General features: G+C 47.9%; 1 pseudogene; it reads right to left on the reverse strand.

Annotated features, from left to right (window-relative positions):
• Positions 1–1,239: 1,239 nt before the first annotated feature.
• LOC136489230 (serpin-Z2B-like) lies at positions 1,240–2,728 on the reverse strand (annotated as a pseudogene).
• Between the last annotated feature and the right edge of the window lie 2,349 nt (positions 2,729–5,077).

Below are 5,077 nucleotides of genomic sequence, written 5' to 3' on the forward strand. Positions count from 1 at the left end.
TCATATCCTGACGGTACTTTCCCACAGGCGTGCAGGGTATGGTCCTCGGTACTGCGGTTGACTTGAGTGTCCTGTCTTACCCTATGCTCGTCATTATGAAGGAGCAGGGTGCAGACGTTTAGCGAGGCGGAGCCTGCCCTAGGACGTCGGGCGAGGCGGAGCCAGCCCTCAGACGTCGGGTGAGGTGGAGCCAGCCTTCGGACGTCGGGCGAGGTGGGGCCTGCCCCGAGACATCGGGCGAGGTGGAGCCAGCCCTCGGACGTCGGGCGAGGCGGAGCTAGCCCTTTCGGACGTCGGGCGAGGCGGAGCCTGCCCTCAGACGTTGGTAGAGGTGGAGCCAGCCCTCAGCCGTCGGGCGAGGCGGAGCTAGCCCCCAGTCGTCAGGCGAGGTAGAGTTAGCCCTCAGACGTCGGGCGAGGCAGAGCCTGCCCTCGGGGGTCGGGCGAGGCGCAGCCAACCTTCGGTCGTATGGACAAGAAGTGTAGTTGCGTTCTTGCCTGTTCGGAAGTATCAATGTTTGATGGTTATTAGCTCCTCCTCTTTGGGTACCCTAGTATTCGGTCCCTGACACTTAGTGAACATGGTTTGGCCAGATTCAGGTTGCTATACTTTTGTTGTCCACTGAGCTTGGCTTATTGTGCAGAAACTGTCATATTTTTGAATGAAATTAGAGTTAGTCTATAATGATATTGTATTTTCTTTTCAAGAGTTGCTGTTGAGTCAGTTTAACTGGGCTGTGCTGTCCATAGAGATGGTTTGGTTTGCAAAAACACATGAATTGAAATGTGAGTGTTTCTTAGGTTTTTTGTTTTTAATTAAGTTCTAGAACTGTTATGGTAAATGTTTACCCAGACTATCAGCATGTTCGCTCGTTGGTTTCAGCCAGGGCTTATCAGCCAGCCAATAGTATTTTTCTCTCACAACAAACCAGCACCAGCTGGGCTTATCAGCCTAGAAATCAACCAGCGAACAGGCCGTATATTCTGAAAAGATACACAGAATACCAAATGGATGTACAGTTGCAATCACTAAAACATTTCGTCCATTCCTGAGTACCCTATGCAATCACTGAACCGAGTCCACAGTAACACCAAAATTATAGGAACATAACAGTAGTTCACGAGCAACAGCCGAACTGATTCAGGAAGCAGTAATTATAAGAACATAACAGTACTTCACGAGCAACAGCCGAACTGATCCAGGAAGCAGTTAATTAGTGACATTTCAGAATTCAGAGTATCACTTGGTAGGGTCAAGAACGTGTCCTACGAACACGATCACCCCAGACCGCTCCTCCATGATGAAGAAGGTGAATGGATGATCGGCGGTGAACTCGATGAGGTCAGGCGGTGGCCAGCTACCACCACGCACGTGGAATGCCACTGCTCCAGCCTCAGTTCCCTTCTCGTTCACATTAACCACTGCCATGTGTGCAACCTTGCTCAGGAACGTTGTCCGCCGTGACTTGCCGTCACCTTCGTCCCCGTTGCACATGCCCCGCAGGTCGGCGGCCTCTGGCGAGAACGGCAGCGTCAGCCCCAGCTGGCAGAGAGTCTCCTTGAGGTTCCCCCAGTTGAATGTTATCTTGAACTTGGGCAGCTTCAGGTCCACATCCCGCAACTTCATCTCGGCCGAGATGTTGTACATGAACGCTGGCGCTGCGGTGACCACGTCCACCATGGTCGCCATGCCGTCACGCGTGTCCGGGAGGAAGAAAAACATGGAGTACCGTGTGCTCTCGTTGACCTCTGTCGAGGGCATGTCCTTGGACTTTGTGTCGACCTGCCCACGGCGGCGCTTGAGCTGGCCATGAGCCGGTGGTGCGGCGCCGAGCTTGTAAGGTAGCTTTAGGACCTTGAACCCGTCCATGCAGGCAACGTCCATCCTCCGGTATTTCTCCATGAAATCCACCTCGACGTGGCCTCCGTCGAGCCGGTGGAACGTGCCCCGGGATGTGAACTGGAGTTGAAATGGCTCCATCCAGTCGCCTTTGAAGTTGATGGCGTTGGCGAGCACGTGGTCGGTGGCGTCGTTGATGTCGTCGATGGAGATCATGGAGTCGATGAGGTTGTCCGTGGCCTTCTTCACCCACTAGTTGATCATCTTCACTGCGGCCTCAGGCTGCGCTTACCACGCAATGTGCTATTAGTGAACGTGCGTGATGGATCACAATATATATGTGTGCGCAAATGCAAGGTAGTAAAATGAACAAATGAAGCCTGGGGGTTAAACTGTTACTATTTATGATTAGTGATGTAAAAATTAAGTTTGATAACAAGAATTTTGTATGTAAATGATGGCAGCATGTAATTTTCTCCATCTCATCCAATCCTAATAGAATAGGAAATAAGGCGCCTAATCTGATCTAAATTCATTCAGCATCTTGGTTTATATATTGATCATCTAACAATGCAAGAGAGTTGAAGCACAGATATCCAAATGTCACAACGATTAAATATCTTTTTGCAGGGAAGTCGGCGAGCCCCTCGGCCGACGGGGCGCCGAGGAAGGCGAGCAGCTGCACCCGTGTGGCATCACGCGCGCCCGTGGCCATCAGCACCAGCGCCGCGTGCACGGACACCGGCGAGAACGCGACGTTGTGGTTGTGGTTGTTGGTGGTGGTGGCGGCGGCGGGAGGCGGGGGCACGAGGTGCTTGGCGAGGCGGAGAGCAAGGGCTGTCTGCCTGTCTCGGGCTGCGTCTGCGGCTGCAGTTGTGGCGGCGGCCATGGTGGTCGAAATGGGAGACGAGGTCACCAAATTTTTTATTTTTAGCCCTTTTTTTGAAATTTTTTCATAAATATGTCTCTGGAGGTAAGATTTTAAAATCTGGACCCTTAGCTCAGCGCCATCGTTGCTGGCACCGAGCTTACACTACTCGGCGCCATCGTTGCTGGCGCCTAGGTCTTGAGCTCGACGCAGACGTAGCGGTGACTTGGCATGTAGCTCGGCGCCATAGATCCTAGCGCCAAGCTTGACGCCGTAGATCCTGGCGCCGAGCTCGGCGCCGTAGATCTTGGCGCCGAGCTTGGCGCCATGATCTATGGCGTCAAGGTGGTGTTTTAACCGCGGCCCCAACCTTCCTATCCGAGCCTTCTTCCTCTTCTTTCTTCTCCCTCTCGGGGTTTTTTTTTTCTTTCCCCACTTCGCCCTACCTCACAAATCGGCATATTGGACCTTGAAAACTTTGATTTGATCCGTGAATCTTCGAGAGCAAGGTATCCTCGCTTCCCTCCTAGTTTTTTTTTTGCATCGATTCGGTATATATTAGTCGGATTTTTCAACCTAAGAATTGTCATGACTTAGGGTTTCATGCAATTTTTAATATTTGTATTATACAACCCTAGGTTTAGGGTTTAATGTTAATTGCTTTCGGTTCTTAGAACAAAATTAGTTGGATTGTAGTTATGGTTCTTATTAACATTAATTTATGATGTTTTAATTTTTGTTTGTTAAATTACAACCGTTTTGTTAAATGCAAGAAATGTATCGGGAGGAGTTTTGGCGAAAACGGGGTCATCCTCGAGAATTATACGCCGACGCGTCTAGCAAAGATGCCCCCGTCCCTCCTGACTTTCCTGTTTCTAACTGTGACTGTGGTTTTCTGGCCGACGTGTTTCAATCAAGATATCCAGACACAGCGGAGCGTTGCTTCTACACATGCAGTCATTTTAATGTAAGTAATTGTTTCCACTATCTTTTTTTCTTCATTTGTGTAAGTAGGCTACTAATATTTTGTTGGAATCTTGTTGTGTAGGACCATAAGAGGTGCCTTTTCTTTCAGTGGATCGATAGGGCAAACAAGTTTGACCCTAGGTACCTCCTTTTCAACGATTGGTGTAGAGGAAGACATCCATGTGAGCACTTCAAGCGGTGGGTTCCACCCCCCTAACCTCCCGCCAATGACGGCTAAGGAGAAGCACCTAGCCACAGTGAGACAACTCGAGGAACCTTCTCTGTACGAATGCGGAGATCGAGCTATGATAAACCCTTAGAATACGTTGGAGTTTGTGTGTCCAAACAAACACGAAGATAGTGGAAAGTGTATCTGTTTAAATGTTTATCTCTATATTTGTGCATGTACTAATGTATTCTCTTGTAGCATTATGGATTTGCGAAATGTCGTTTCAAAGAGTGGCTCTACGGTCCTAAGAATCAATGGCTGGAGCCACCAAAGGCAAGGAAAAGAAGAAAGAAAGGTTAATTTACAAAGCACCTCCAGTCAAGTGTGAATGTGGTGTTAAATCCAACTACGGTCTTGTCCCTTCAGAGCTTAGAATAGACCATTATTGCGGCCATATGGTTGACTATGATGAGGTTGATTATTTTTGTGGTAAACATGAAATTGTATTTTGTTTCTTTTGCTAAGACATATATGATATAATTTTTCGTTTGAGCAGAGCACTAGGAAATGCAGGTGGGAATGTTATGAGGATCAAGCTAAGTTCTTGGATGAACTGAAGGGGAGGCAAGTAATTGCACGGAAGAGGGGATATGGACCTAACTACGTCAACCTATTTGTTAAACATCACAAAAATAAGATGCGTTCTAGGATGAAGGAGCAGAAGATCCTGCATGGAATAAAATATAGACTCCTGTTACTTCACGAACACATGTACGCTCACAAAAATTTGAACAAAATATATAGATTATTACCTGCCCCACCGCTATGAGACGTCCTTGGTGGGTCACCTCATTCGTCAGGTCGAGCAGGTGGAATTGCGCCATCCAACAAAAAAGTCAATGAATTAGAAATTCAATATACAATGAAACATGAACTTAGAAATATACAAGTAATTGACACAATTACATGCATAAATCGAGACATGCATAATTAATTAAATGAATACGACAAATATGAAATAATGAAAACAACCAATAGTTGCACCTCACTAATCTGCCAATGGCAACTGCGTGAATTATGGCCAAGTGTACCACACTTGCCGCACTCGTACTGCTCGGGGTCAGTAAGAAACAGGGTTCCTCTCCCACGCCTCATTCTTCCAGATATCTGATCCATAACCATCCTATGTCTCGTCCTCTTCCTTGATCCACGCTTGTTCCAACAGTAAGCTGGAT

This window comes from Miscanthus floridulus, chromosome 10 (assembly GCF_019320115.1).
Source record: "Miscanthus floridulus cultivar M001 chromosome 10, ASM1932011v1, whole genome shotgun sequence".
Lineage (NCBI taxonomy): Eukaryota > Viridiplantae > Streptophyta > Magnoliopsida > Poales > Poaceae > Miscanthus > Miscanthus floridulus.